Below are 16,464 nucleotides of genomic sequence, written 5' to 3' on the forward strand. Positions count from 1 at the left end.
GACATCTTTGTCTCACTTTTCTTTGGTCACCGAGTTCATGGACCTCAATAGGCTGCGGCTCGCAGTCCATTAACAAGGGTTCTCAGCGCGGCCCGGGCCACCCAGGAGCCCCGGTGCATGTTCTCACTGAATGGCTTCACTGGTGGCCCATTCAAATGCGCTAATGTCGGAAAAAAGGGTTGAATGGAGGAGCCAATGTACACCATTGCTCAGGCAAAGTGACTGCAGCCTCCAACAAAGCCTCCCCTGTGGCGATGTTAAGCAGAGTTATCAATAGTGCTAAGGCAGAGCAAGAACTAATGCTCCAATCATGTCATCAACAGGTGGCACAGATGCAGCCACTTCAATGCAGAAATCACAGGGCAACATTTCCTGGTAATTCTCTCCTCTTTCCAGTGCTAACATACAGAAAAATGTGCAGATGTCATGTGGCTTTCTTGTAGTGTGTCAGACCCCCTTGAACTGCGCTCCAAAGGACTTTTTTGTTTCCAATTTCTTTTACTATTCACACCAACTGTAGGCAATGTTAAAGTCTCATTTTGCGTAAAGCAGAAGACTTGGTTTTAAGGTACACATAAATAATTTTCTGTAGTTTTCCCTTAGCTGCATGAATGGGTATTGCGACCAAGAAAAGGAACCATTTCAATATGCACAATACTGGACACATTCTTATACCATTTCATTAATTCTTTAAGGAGCACACTAAGTTATTTCAATTTATTTTAAATCAAATTATCGTTGAACTCACATCAACTACGAACACAATTATCTTTTCAGTTCAGTACTATGTCCACCTCCAAGATTTTTGGGGAAAATAGGGCACAGTAAAAACAGGGCTCATAACAATTCTGAATGCAACATCTATACAATGTGAATTTGAAAAACACATTTGAGGCAAAGAACTGCCACAGTTTCTGGCTCTAATTAACTCATTGTTTTTGCAATGGATTTCCATTGCTGTGCTCATAGTAGGTGGTAAATGTGCAGCAGGAGGGTAGTAACCATCTCCACAAATGTAACTTCAGAGGAAAATGGACACCCTCCTCTGTTAGGCTTGAAGACTTGCATTAATTTTCAAACTATTAATATGAGACAAAAGGGGAGGAAAAAAAGCTCTACGGAAAATTCCCCTGCCAGGAGAAATCCCAGCACTCCAGAAGGCTGAGATAGGACTCCTTCCAAAAGTGATTCCCATAGTCACCAATCTTTCAGGACAAGCCCCAGGTCGTGGATGCAGACCCCTCACAAGAAAGCTTTCGTGAACTCTGTAACTAACCTGAAACCAAGAACCACAGCTGGAATGGGTCCCACAAAGACACAGGAGAAACTACACCAGTGCTCTAGGTCTTTATGCTACAGGGCATTGGTTAAATGGAATTCCCAGATGATTTTAGGAAGCAAATTGAGCCCCATGCTACAAAGGTGAGAGGAAAAATTCCCTTTGGTTTCTAGCACTCCAACCTGGAGAAGAAAAAAAAAAAAAAGAAAGAAAAAGGAGAAAAGACAAACAAACATACAAACTGAACAACAACAACAAAAAATTCTTATTCAGACTTGGGCTATTGTTTGAATATCCTGCTTACCAGCAGGGAACAACTTCTTTAGATAGACAGGAGAGAAACTGTGGGCCAGAAGCATGAACTATCAATAGTCAGTGCACAAATGACAGGTTTAACATTCCTCCAGTTCAATGCAAAGAATATCCGCTTTAATGACAAATAGAGTTGATAAAATGAGATAAGATTTTCATTGCCATCAGGTAGGTTTACTGTCAGAAGGGGTCAGTTTTTTCCTAGCTGCTCTAACTTCTTATAAATCTATTAATGTGTATACAGAATACTGAACCAAGATTTCAGTTTATTTGTTTGTTCAGTTGTCTGCATGTGATCTACATTGTTTATTGATAGCTACTTTAGTCATACATAATTTGTATGGAAGGAAGGAAGGAAGGAAGGAAGGAAGGAAGGAAGGAAGGAAGGAAGGAAGGAAGGAAGGAAGGAAGGAAGGAAGGAAGGAAGGAAGGAAGGAAGGAAGGAAAACACCTAGTAATACAGTGGTAACATTTTCATATAATCATTAAATCAACCTGGCTCTGAGATGTGTGATTATTCATTAAAAAAAAGAGAATGCCTGTACTGAAAAGCGAGCTTTTGCTTTAAACTCTACAAAACCCTAGAGAAACAACTGTAAGACAGAAATGAGCCCTTTATAGATACCTACCCATTACAGCAGATTTTCCATGACCCTTTCCATGAGAGTTTATGGAGTAGTGAATCACCAAACACGTTAGCATTCTTTCTCTGAGTTTTTGAAAGATGGAAGTAGAAGCAAAAGGATATCCTGATAAAATAAATGTTTTCCCTATTTCTTTGCAAATTGTTACAAATTGTTTTCAGCTTCACATCCAGCATACAAAATTTCTAGCATATTTCATAGATTGTCCAAAAAGGGGTCTAACCTGCAGAATTCAGGAACCCTTTGAATCCTGTATTTATCTTCAGTCTGTGCTTTGTAGTAATTTTCATTATAACTGTAACTGAACAGAGATTTATATTTTAAAAAAATAATACTTTTTTTTTTATATTTCCATCTTAAATGCAACTAAACTATTATTTTTTTTTAATTTCAAGTTAATTTGCCCCAAGCAAACCTGCTTTTAGTTAGCACAGAATCAGCTGCTTTTCATTATTTTCCTCTTCTTTCATTCTGTACGCTTATGACTTAAAGCTCAGCAGATCCCTGCGGACCTTTAAACTGTGAAGTGGGAAAGAAACTCCTGCTGCTTTGCATGACTTAGTCTTTACTGCCTTTATAAACATGAACAAAAAACGAAGGACCAAAATGCAGACTGCAGTAATTTCGCAGCTAGCCTTCTCCTTCCACATCTGATATTCTCCATGTCTAAAAGCAGCACCTCTGCGCTGCTGCCCTGCACAGCTGACAAGAGTCAGCGATCTGGTGCCTGGCCCAGGGGTGTGACCAGAGGCCGTGGCTCCCAGATGGCAGCACAACTTTTGTTCTTAACGGACAGGCCAAAGTGCTTTATATATCCATATTTATACTCAGAATGCAATAAATAAAAAAATATTCCTATAAATATCAGTAGCTCTTGATTGTGTTTTTTTTTAAATGTTAGGATTTACAATGCTGACTATTGTTCCTTCCTATTTCATTCAGGTGTTCTCACTAGGTTTTCTAGTCACAGGAGATGCAATGAGGACTAGAGGTTCACACATGTAAGGCCTCATCCCTACAGGCATATTTTATATACCTTCCTGTTTACACTTAGAGAAGTAATTAATTTGACTAAACAGTCTTTGGCTAAAACAAATCTTTAATATGCTTTTTGGTGTTATGCATACATGGATGGAGGATCCAAATATAACACAGGATCATTTTCTGAAATACTACTTAGTACCTTGAAAAGATGGGACAATAAAAGACCAAGATTAGAATAACTGTATTTTAAACTTTAAAGCTGGCTTTTAAAATTGCTCCATTTCCAATGAGAAGTGGCAGTTTCAGTTCTCCACAGTGTAATACTTAGCACTGTGTAAGGAAAAGTTTGGTGCCTTACAAATTCTTTAGTAGGTACATCAACTATTTCATATCTAGGTATTTAGGTAATGGTAAGAAATGTTGGCATTTCAGGATAGAGTAGCCAATGTATTTGGCTCCAGCTACTCTGTCCTGCACAAGTTAAAGATGGGAGTGAACAGCAACTCTCTCACTGGTGCTAGAAGATAGCAAGCACTGCCAGTTTTCCTTAGGTCAGTAAACCAGCCAGGCAAGACGAGAGCCCTTCTCATTTCTTATAATCCACCAAATGTTCGCATAAAACCAGAGAGTGTGAGAACCTCACGAGGATCAAAATTTGGAACAGCATCTGATAGCAGAGATCCTCAGCTATACTTGCAGAGGAGCCCTCCCTACCTCCTCTCTCCCACTCCCATGCAGGCACTATAAAAATATCCATCACAGGGCAGGCAGGCAGAGAGATAGTATAGGGAAGGGAACACTGTGGCTGTGACCTCTGCTTTTTGAAGTATGATTCTCTATCTTCTTGTCCCCCTTTATCCCAGTGCATTCTGCAACTTCTGTGCTACCTTCCGCCCCCTGCAGTGTATAAGATTTCCTTAATCATCTCTTCCTGCAGTGCTCAGGAGGGCTGAGAGAGCTGTGAGGACCTCCTTTTCTGTCTTCCACCCACCCCACACACAAACACACTCCCACCTTCTCCTCATGGAGCGCAGCAGCAGCCTGTGCTTTTAAAATGCAAGAACTTGAACCAACCCCCCCCCCCCCCCCTTTTTTTCTTTTTATTTTTGCCCTAGTCACTTAACAACACAGAGCAGAGAAAGAAAGAACAGGAGCTTGAATATGTGCCAAAATACTGAGATATTGCTGTGAAATCATAAAAATGCAGGGCTGAAATAGACTTCAAGAGGTCATCTAACGCAGCAGGGTGCATTAAAGAAGAAACCTCTCTGCTCACAATACTAATGTTAATACTACCAGTCCACCTCAGCGACTTCTTATCAGAGTATTTGGCTGCCACTCACTCTTTTTTTTTTGAATCATGCATAATTTCTCTGTCGTTCAGCCAAGTATCGCACCAACTTACATCTCAGGATACAGCACTAGCGCCAGATAACCCTCTCCTCCTGGGTTGTGTTCTGACGTGGCTTGCAGACACTGTTGTTCAAGGAACTTCTTTCTGTAAGTTCCTTTCAGAAAAGGACAGACACATTAAAGAGTAGTTACTCTTACTAAACCCATTGAAATTGCATTTGTGACATCAAAATGGATTTTTTTTTTTCAGGCCGTGAACTGGATTGGTAGGAAAACAGTTTTTCAACAACAAATGAGAGTGAAAATTAATTGGAGACTAAGGCAAAAGAAAGACCACTGGTTTTGTTCACCCAGCTCACACTGCTTGGATTTGGAAGAGCATACTTTGATCTCCCCCAGACTCATTACTGCTTTCTGTTTGACTGCTTAGGACATTAGTCATCCTCATAGAAATACAAAGGGAAAAAAACAAAGTTCTGCAGAGAAAAAAAGTGTATGTGTTTTGCATCTGTTATAGCAGAAGGATTATGTGATATTTATGTGATATTTATGTGATATTATGTGATAATCCTGTCCTATGAATATATGAAATTGCCACAGACTGCTGGGCTAAGCTATAAACTACCAATGTAATTACCAATACACATACATGAATTTGCACAATGATTCATTAGTCCACTGCACCTAGCACTGGAAAGGGCAGTTAGCAGAACATGTAGCCCTCTCTGTAATAGATGACGTACAAATTTCAGGCATGCAATAGTAAGGCAGCAAAGAGAAGGAAAGAAATGTGATGAGAACAGGTGCGGTAAGGGATAAAGCTATGAATTCAGACAGAGGCAAATGTGGCAGGACGATCTCAGGTCAAAGGCTCTACTGAGTCTGTTTCCAATTCACTCAGACTCTCTTTGGGATGTTGGATAAAAATACTTCCTTGCAATTCTGCAGCTGGTCCTGTGCAAAGCTGGGGGAGGTGTGTGAAGAGGAATGTGCGTCTTCATTTTCTCCCTCAGGGATCTCAGTGGGACCAGTTCTAGAGCACCTCAAGACTTCGATCAATTTTTGCTTCACCTGCCTAGGATACAGGGAGAATGATATTTCCCTTTCACCACCTTTCTTCCTTTAATCTAGGAATGTATGTGCACTTCCAAATTCTAGTAAGACGTAGTATACATGCATTGAACAGTGCATACTAACTGCTTATGGCCTTCTGTTCTCTGCATCAAATAATAAAACAAAGCAGATTGCAAAAAGGCTCTCCAAAGCTGTGCATTGACTTCAGTGTCAAGACAGCAACAGCTGGGATGGGTCATCTGTGCCTGTTTGCTCCACCTCTCCAGTCTCAGAATCCATCAACATTAACACTTTCAAGATGCTAAAATATCCAAAGAGTAATTAGAAGAGCAGTTAAAAGATGCGTTGTTCAATCCTAAATGCTGTGTGTCAACATAGTGATTTTGTACTTCTCTGAGTAATTTCTCTCCTCTATCATAGTCTCCACTTTGCTGATACACAAAACCAAACCGGATTACTACTAGCAAGATAAAAAGTTCCTCCAAACAAGCTGTTTTTCATTAAGATAATGTCTTTTTTATTTTTTATTTTTTGTGGAGGGAGAGGCCAATAGGATGGAAATAGCAATATAAAGTCAAACAAGACAGAGTATTTTGCAAGTTATATGGCATTCCTGCATTTTTATAGCCCTGTAAAAAGGAATACAGATTTTTTACATCAAAGGTATATATTGAGCTTGTATAGGAAGGAAAATCAAGGGAGGGAGTATTGGCCATGTTAAACTGCCTTGACATAAGGTGAATAAAAAAAGAAATAAGGTCAACACGATACACCTAAACATCTCTTACTAAGTTATCTTGAAGCGTATTGTTTCATATGTGTTAGAAACGGACCCATTCATAGCTTGAGCCTTTGCCTATAGATCTGGAGCTAGCTAAGGATTGCTACAACTGTGTTTGCCTTGAGTTACCAGTTTCACCCAGATCCAGGATTTATAAGCAAGGTGTTTACTGTATTATGAGCAGCCCATTACAACAGCACGTTTAGCAGGGATGTCACTGAGCACCATGTGCTAGCAGCAGGTTCCTGTATGTTCACCACTGGCTCCAGCCATGCACTGCATTGTTCCACATCCATCCCAACGTGCCGAGGTGATCAGAAACACCCCACTGCCAGGGTGACATGTGCTCAGGTAATACACTCACACAGCCAGCAAAGCAGTCTGAGGGACAATGTGCCAACTTGTGCTACAGGGTAACCACGAAACATCCAAACTTACCTTCCTACAGATGAACATATCCTGCACTAAGTAACTCGGCTTACAAAATAGGTTTGATAATATTATATTAAGCTATTGGGTAATTCCTGACAAAGTACTTCATTTCTTGAAATAAGACGTAGTTTAGGGCTTCAGCGTATTGTATATTACTTAGATGCACTGGATGTATCACAGTAGGTCTGCAGCCTCCCTTTGCAGAGACTGGTGTGTATTTCTATATACATACATGTTTATGTATGTAAGCATACACAAATATATATGCAGAAGTGAACTGTAAGCTTAGTGTAAACTATGCTGTCATGTTAGACTTATGTTTCCCTTAATATATCTTTGCCATCACATTATTTTTGGCCACTCTTCAGCAGGAAAACATGAATCTGAGTTTAGGAAGTATTTGGAAGCAGAAAATGCCTGCTTAACTAAAATCACTTGAGGCGTTTTATTTTTGTAGTAGTTGGGTATAGCAGATTATCCTTATTCTACATTAGGCCCACAGCTTTCCTGACAAACACAAAGAACTCCCTCTGTCCTGCAAAAAGTCATACTGTAGTATTTTTATTTTTTATTCTTGCCAGCTTGAGTGCAAAACTCAAACTTTCCACAGTCTGAGTGGAAAAGAATCCTTGGAAACAGAATCTGGGTTTTCATGTAGTGATTGAAGCTGTTTCCCATAAAACTGAATTAACAACCATGTAAAATATTTCCAAATTCTTTTATGTGGTATATAGCCCATTACATAAACTAGAAGATTTTGGCTAAGTCTAAATGGTTAATGCCCACACTTGTACATTTTAATCCTTATTATATCAGTGAGACTTGTTTTATATTGCAAAACTAATTAGAAGGAAGCCATTCATAAATAACAGTGTACATAAAACAGAATGGAATAATAAGGATGCTCAATACTTGTGTACTTTTTCTATAAGGTTTCTGGAACCCTTTCTTCTCACAACAATAGAAAACCTTGAATTTAATAGTTAACATAATTGGCATATATTCATTTTCTGTGCAAATTGGATGAGAAAATTAGAAGCAAACATGACCCTGAAAACACAGAAATAAATTCTCTGAGTATGTCTTATAAAGGGACTTATGCTATAACAGGTTCTTCATTTTATCTCACCTTTCTAGCAACTCAAAAATTTAAAAACAAAACCACCAAAAAACAAAACAAACTAAAAAACTCTTTCTAGTCAGATCCCTTGTTCCATTCTCAGAGGAAAAAAGACACACCCACAAACAGGAGAAACCACAATTTTAGGTCTTTACAGAAATCTCATAAAAAGGAACACAGTATGTTCTACCTGTTTAAAAATACCACATTTTTATCCTCTGAAGACCTGTTTTGGAGATGTGTTTTAATTAAACATCACAAGGCTATCACACAACTATTAAAGGTACAAATAACCATTGCTGAACGTGCCCAGTACTTGTGATTACAGAACAAACCCATCCATTTCCATACTTTTAGATGTTCAGAAGATTTCAGCAGAGAATAAGTGATGACACTTATTGTACTAAAAGTACTAAAGTACAAGGATGCACTAATAGAAAATAGAAACAGAGCTGGGTTTTAAATGGATATCTTCTGTGTGATTCCCTCCAAGAAATTAATGAGTAACAGAGCAAGCACTTTGTCCTTAGTATGCACCAGTAGTTCTATGAAAACGAGAATCTGTTTCCTGCTGTCCTTTGAAGCAAATAGTGTATTAAGCAATTCAGTTATTTACTGGCAAAACCCTCCCTTCTTACAAGAAAAGAAAAAAAAAGAAGTTATGAAAGTGCAACGGTAACAAAAATAAAATAAAATAAAATAAAATAAAATAAAATAAAATAAAATAAAATAAAATAAAATAAAATAAAATAAAATAAAATAAAATAAAATAAAATAAAATATACTACTACAACAAAAAAGCCAATTAACAATATAGTAATCCCACCTTTAGGATTTCTGGTGTTTAAAGTTTTCTGGTCTGAAAAAGACCAAGTTGCTAACTGGTGTTTGTATGCTCTGACCTTGCAACGATACAGCGCAAGAATAACTGAGTTCCATGAGCATTATTATGAAAAACAGGCGGAATGTTTTATCCAAACCACCCTGGGATCACAATGTGCTCAGTGCATTTCTAACAGAATAAAACTGAAACAGACTTAAATTTACATTCCTGAGATGGGTTTCTGGGTTTTGTGCAAATCAGGTAAAAATTGTTGTGATGATCCATCCAATTAGTTTTTTCACCTAAATAATACCATTTTTACATTTTCATTCTTTGTATATCTAAGACCATATTTTCTTATATTAGCCAAGTAACCAAGTGCTCATATGCCCTCAAAATCTGATAAGTTTTTACACACTTTTATTCCAAAAATCACAGATTGTTTTTTCTGGATTACAGGATATCAGTGGTCGCTATTAAATGGCAGATAAATGCTTCTAAATGTGAGTAGTCACCGCACGTAAAGGTTGAAAAATAATGTAAGCTGTTTTAAAAGGAAAATAATACAAGTGCTAGTGCAACAACTGCACTCATATTTTCTCTTTTAACTCAATAATTTTGTTTATTTTAGAGAAGTTGCCGTGAAGCTTCCAGCATTCAGTAAAATGAAGGACCTTGCAGAGAAATTCAACTCCATTTACTAAACAACTCTTAAAAGAAAGTCCTTGTTATTTCCTCCAAAATCTTTACCCAATATCTGCCAGACTTGAATGCCTCAGGTTATCACCCAAAGTGCATTTCAGCAGGCACCAAGCACTGATGAGTACATTTCTCATTTCTCCCAGACATTTATCTGCCAGCCCCAGTGCTTGCAAGACCCAGCAGCAAGCTGTGAAGAGGATTTGGCTGAGGTGAATAACCATGGAAGGAAACACCTGAGGAACCCTGCCAACCCCTGGATGCTGTGTACCTGACCCTGAACCCACAGAGAAGCCAACTTTGCCCACACTTCACAGCAAGGGACAGGGCTCCCATTCTCTGTTTCTGCGTGTAAAAAATACTTGTGGTTTAAATCACAGACCACTACAAAAAAATATTTCTATAGGTTTCTTAAAGTGATCTTATGCAGAACATTAACAGACAAATTCTATATTATGCAATGTCAACAGCAATTTCTACTGCTGCAGGAGCTCACATCTGTACCTACCAGCTTGGAAGGAACATCATCAGTGGCACAGACAGTGACATGGTAGCCTTAGGAGTACAGAAGTTTTAAACATAGAAGCTGATAGAAGGTAGGTAATTCTCCCTTCTCACTGAAAGCCAAAAGCCTGATCCTTCAACAGTTGCGCACCTTCACAAGCAGATGTGATACCCCTGCAACCCTCCTTCAGGTCAGTAAGGCCCTCCAGGAATGCAAATGTTTATCCAGGTTTCTCAGGTACAGGAGTGGCCTGCCTGTTCTGACAGCACCTGATATGCACAGAGCTAAACCAACATTAACAGGCACCTACACTACACAAAACAAAAGGCAAACAACTGGAATTGAATAGCAGGTCCTCAGAGTGGCTGCAATAGCACTCATCTTTTCTTTGTACACCTACAGTCATTTAGGTCTTTCAAGCTCTTATGGAATTTTCTCCAAAGAAAGCAATTATGCTCATTTCTACTGTCAGCCACAAAGGATGTTCACAGGAGAAGGTGCTGCCTTTTGGACAAGGACAAGGCCCTGCAGCTTGCTGGTATGGTGATGGCGATGGCCAGCTCCTCAGCACCCTGCCTGGAATCGCTGCTGCCATGAGCATGCTGCTGGTGCTCCTGGTGCACATGGCAATCCCCTGTTAGTTGAACAAGCTGCAAAGCCCTAGATCCTCTATATTTTTCTGTTTTCCTCAAGGATTCATCAAGGATTCCTCACAGCATTTAAAAAAGAAAATCCATTACACATATTTAAACTTGATGTGCCAACTATAAAAATTAAATTCCCAAACGTGATAATATACATAGAAAACTCTGAAATGTCCGTAATACTCTTCTCATGATTGTTTCTGATAACTTCCTAGCAGTTTAGAAAAGAAACTGTGTTCTGTGATAACTTTCAGGCTACAAATTACCAAGAACAAAAAAATATGGACAGCAGGCAACAGTATGAACATTTGGGATTTCATTTACAATTAAGACATAAAGCACTATAAAGGTTATAAACAAAGATATAAAGGAAATAAAACCCTATTCCTCATTGTGTTTTGCTTGCTCACTGCTTTGATATGAAATACACATAGGATGGGCAGAGCTGCTTCCCCTGGTGACAGCAAGGGCCAGCTGAGAGCTGTTTGTGCAGCACCCAGAGGTGTGAATGTGTCTGCCTACCCACGCTGTAATTGCTCCTGCCAAGGGAAGGATGCCAAATTCCCCAAAGCTGGCAAAGCTGAAGGCATCTCTAAATGGATATCACCGAACACAGGTGCTAACAACAGTCTGGCTAGGTATGTTTCTAAAGTCAAAACCAGGGATAATGTCATTAGTCTGGCCTAAGGTATCAGGGATAACCACTATGGCCATGGACTCCTTCATAAAATAAAATATGAACGTGTTAGGGTGAGTCTTCTGGAAGAAAAAAAGAAAAAGAAAAAGAAAAAAAAAGAAAAAAAAATCTTTTATAAAATACAATAATAAAGCAAACCACATCGTGAGTCCTACATAGCCAGGAAAAACATTTTTATGCTATGCTATTCCAAACAATACCAGGCTATTTATATCCCATAAAAGCAGAAAAAGAAAAAAGAAAACAAAACAGAGTGAGCATTACTTAAAATGAGAAACAGCTTTTTGTGAGTTGAGCATGAAATTTTTATGATAGAGCCCAATTCACATGAAGCCTGATTAAAAATGCTTCATTTGCAGGCATGTTGGAATTGGCTCACTACTGCCTAATCATCAGGAATATTTATATGCATCTCAAACTATTTAAAAGGGAAACAATGGAAGAAAGACTTCAAAAATAAATAAATAAAAAACAATGTAAGCTTTTCCTTACTTTCTATTTAGAGATTTAAGGAATACTGCAGTTACACAAGTAGCAAGACCACGCAATAAGAGAATGAAGGAAAAGAACCTGAACAAATATGATCATTTAGTAGCTGTGTTTTGTAATTAATACATTTTATCACAGTATCTCATAAGTTTTTCCACAGGTGCCAAGTTTCAGGCTGTTCAGCACAGTACTGCACTATTGCTGTCTGCAGCACCCGCAAGCAGACTCAGCCGTGTACCCGCTCCTCTGGATCTTGCCCACAAGAGACTTAGAATAATTGGTGGTAGAATGGTACCTTGAACACTTCCTCAGAAGTTTGGGGAATGTATTCTGGCACTTTATCAATGCTCACATTTATCCATCATTTCACTTTGGTTAATGCTTCACGTCATATTTCACAATATAACTCCTCTGTGCACCATGATAGAGCCAGAGAGAGGATTCTAGCTTATTTCACTTAAAGAAGTGTGAAGCACTAAAACATTCTATGGTCTTCCTTAGTATTTAAGAATATATATAAGATAATATATATCTCCCTGTAAAAGATTAAGTTGATCTGATACTTTTATAATTTTGTCACATCTACTTTTTTGATGAAATCTGAAAATACAACTTTTCAGCCCCCACTCTTCTTAAAGAGCGTCCATTATTTTTTTCTCCAAATGGTGATTAAGAAAAGATTTTCTTCTTTTGAATGCATTTGAAGGTTGCATTTGAATGTGTTTGAAAGCCCTACCAGTTGTAATGCAGCTTCATATCCACCATAGTAGTGCGCCAACTGCTTTGGCATCATGTTTGATGCTGAATAAATACCCTGGACTGAAATACTTTAGCTGTCTCCTCACACCAAGGCAATCAAGAGCTGAGTGGCAAACACTGAAGGAGAACAATTTTTACAATCATTTTGCCAAGATAAGAAAGCTTGGAAATTATTTGGTTGGTAAAAAAAAAAAAAAAAAAAAAAAGTGAAAAATCGTCACAGCCTTTAGAAAGGTGCAGATGGCTTAAGGGTCAAGTAGTGTCTGGTGTAGTGCTAACCACAGAAAATCAGGAATTTGGTATTTTACAGACGCTAAACACACTCAGAGCATAACACGGGGCATGTTGTTAATCATTTAAGAGGATAAGTAAATGGTGACAATTTTGCATTATAGTGAGGTAAAACAAGATTTCCAGCACAATAACACTGGATACAACACTTGTGGTGATTTCCCCTTACCTGTGAGGTGTATTATAAGGCTCTGTGATCTCATAGAAGAGAGAGAAGCCAGCAGCCACCAGATGATTCAGCACATGCAGCTGAAACAACTCGGGGGAAAGGGGGGGATTCTGTCAGCAAGTCTGGATGCCAGTGCATCCAGACGAGAATGCAGAGCAACCAACCCATAACTAGCGAGAACATAGCAGCTCTGAGGACTCAGACTTCCAATAAGATATTTTTTTTCCTTGGTGTTTAGTGCAATTCACAATTTTTCTAACTCTTTCTAAACTCTTTTATTTACTTTGCTTGTTTGAAATAACACTGCAGATAGCACCTACTGCTTCCGTTTGACATGAGAGACATTAGGGCAATTTTTCATTAGGATTAAATGCCTCCATTAGGGAAGGCTTAGGAGATGGGAGGAAAAAAAAAAAAAAAAAAAAAAAAGAGTCCCTAAGCAATTTTCTTCACAAAGCTAAGACACAATCCTCTTGTGAAAAATTTGGAAAAAAGTAATAATCAGAGAAATTCAAGCTCAAAATGCAAATCAACATGTCAAGAACAAACAAGACCACTTATCAATAAGAGACATTAACAGCCAATTACTAGACATCCAAAAGCAGTTTTTTCTCTGGACAGATTGCACCCAAATGTTTTCTTCAATTAAATTTTGAAAGTTTTGGGATAATATTCAGCGTGGGTAGTGTTTCTATCTCTTAGTTCTAGAGAAGTATCACTGATTTACTCCTTTTGTTTTGCTGTTAGATACAGTTGTGCATAAAAAAATATAATCCAAAGCATTGGAATTTTTACAAACAGGCAGATATTTCATACCAGCACAGACAGGACTTAAGTACCAGATTTACATGTTAAAATGGTTTTTTTTGACAGGATTGAAAAAATAGCATCTGATCCATTACAGCATTTTGTATCACAAAAGATTTTTTAAACTATTGATAAAAGTGAAGAATCACAGTGAATAATTTTAAATGGAAACAATTTAGTAGCTTAAGGCAAGACTCTAGACAAACGTTTATTAACTTTAAATACATACAAGTAAATAATATCAGTGAATTGTGTTTCACTTCACTGTCTTCAAATATGTATAAAGAAGAAGACGCTTTCATAATATTCCAAAATAAACCTGTTCCTTAATAATTAAACAATGGTTTTACTAAAACACAATTATACCTTCCCACATGGATTTTTTGGGGTCAACTCTAACACATCTTTGGCATTGCCCTCCCCTCATTTTTAAACATTTTTTGCAATTTTTGTTTTGGGGTGGCAGTGATGTTACATTCTAAGTTGCAGCATCTTGCTTGTAGAATACGTTTATTTATTTATTTAACCTATAAACACTCCAAAAATATTTAAAACCAACACATTTTGCCCACCATACACAACCGATTTCTTTGTTACATCAGTCTACTTTGTAACTATGAAGAACTCCAGGTAACTTTGCCTGATTTAAAAATAAAAAAAAATAAAAAATAAAAAAAAAGCAAGTCTTTGCCTTCTGAAATCTTAGCAGTGGCAGGTAGGCTAAAGTATGGAGGATGAATAGGTTTCAGCACACAACCCAAAAGAAGAAAAACAAAGGGAAAAAGTCAAAATATTTTTCTTGTTTACTTAGAGATGTTTGTATGATAGCATTGGCTGCCTGGACTAATGGATGAGACGCTTTAGAAATCAGTTTAAATATAGGGCATCACAACAGGGCACACGTACCTGAGGATGAAACAACTGGTTGTTGAAGGAATAAAAGGTAGGCAGGCAGGCAGACCTGAAATGAATTCCTGTCTCAGATAATTCCAGGATTTTCTTTTGTCCTCTTTTTTCCCCCCTCTATTTCCCTTTTGGTCTCAAGTGAGCGGGTAGAGACGGGACAAACTTTGCCCTCGTAGCAGTGCTTGCTGTCTGTGTCCCCTTCTGAAATGTCCTACGATTTGTTGAGACCTGGAGGTGCCAAGGACTACAGCTAGGTATTGTAAAATAAAGGAAGGATCATAAGAAGTGATAAAATAAATTCATTTCATGTAGAAGCCTTGCAAGCAGGTGGAGGCATACCGCATGAAGTGCTTCCAAGGTAAACAGTGCCTGAATTGGGTAGATTCTGTCATTTTAGCCACATTTTGTGGTAAGTACCTGAACATGAAAACAAACATTGATCTGAATACAGGGTTTCTTTAAATCTTCCTTCATTTGCTTCACCCTGACAAATAAAGATGACAAATCATATATTGGCACATTCTACACGTATCTCCTTTTTCTTTTCTGTAGAACTGAAAGCCAACCAATTTTAGTGCTCCTCCTATGGCCACACTTGGAACCATGTGCTAAACAAAAGATCCTTCCACAGAAGCGTGCATCCTTAATTTACTGTTAGCAAATGTGGTCAACTTCAGAATTAAGCTAACAAAGAGCAGTAACAGTCACTGCTACCTTTCTGAAATTTAAACCATTAAATTTTATGATTAAAAAAAAAAAAAGTGCAACTTTCAAAGTAAATATTTCATAAGAAACCTCAAAGCGCCCTCTTCTGGCAGCTGGTACTAACTGCTCGCTGACTCGAAATGCATGCTAACCCCACAGTACTTGCTGATTTGATGACAGATCTTTTGACATATTATCCGATACAAAATCGTACTTAAAGTTTGTATCATTTCATAGTATCATCAGTATCACATAATATCAATGTTACTAATTTGCAGCAGTACTGATGAGAGGCATCAACGTATTGCTTACTGATTAACACTCCCTTTTATAACTTCACCCTAGGAAACAAAATATTTTTGCTTTGGGTTAGCTGAGTGCCAAATATGCAGTAGGCAAAAATCGTATTAGAAAAATAATCCCAAATCCTGTTTATTTCTTGATGTTGCAATATAAAATACTCATTGTCCAACCTTTCCTGAGTACTTTTCATCAGTGTAAGAGTTGAAATATATTTCGTTTTGTTTAATTACATATTTTGTTTCTATAGCAACTAGAAAACATCTAATCCATTTCTATTGCTTCCTAAGCCTTTACAAAGCAATTTTCCTTCACGATACAGTAGCAAAAGATAATCCTTCTTTAGAGCTCTGTGTACTATCTGTTCTTTTTAAATATCCCTTAATTAGTATGCATTAGGATTAAAACCAATTGTAATAGTGCTACAACTAAGAGAAACAGAGTAGAAAAAAAAAAAAAAAACTAACAGGATCTTGACAGAAAATTCAAAACCTACCAGTAACTTGGGCATAAATTTACTGCCACCTGCAGGCTTTCGGCAAGAGCACAGGAGCAAGGATACCCCCACATCCCAGATCATAATGAAATTTCTGCCAACTGTTTCAGACTTATTTTGCTCATAGGAAAAAGAGGATCTACTCGTGCCCACCATTCAAGGGAATAATGCAGATTATTTTTCCTTTTCATTGCC

The 16,464-nt window shown here is 37.9% G+C and overlaps 1 long non-coding RNA gene across 1 annotated transcript in view; it reads right to left on the reverse strand.

Annotated features, from left to right (window-relative positions):
- LOC137857155 (uncharacterized) overlaps positions 1 to 15,356 on the reverse strand; it is a 59,644-nt gene extending 44,288 nt beyond the window's left edge. Inside the window, exon 1 of the long non-coding RNA XR_011096994.1 lies at positions 14,769 to 15,356. This is a non-coding gene — a long non-coding RNA (uncharacterized lncRNA). The remainder of the gene's footprint in view (positions 1 to 14,768) is intronic.
- Between the last annotated feature and the right edge of the window lie 1,108 nt (positions 15,357 to 16,464).

This window comes from Anas acuta, chromosome 5, assembly GCF_963932015.1.
Source record: "Anas acuta chromosome 5, bAnaAcu1.1, whole genome shotgun sequence".
Lineage (NCBI taxonomy): Eukaryota > Metazoa > Chordata > Aves > Anseriformes > Anatidae > Anas > Anas acuta.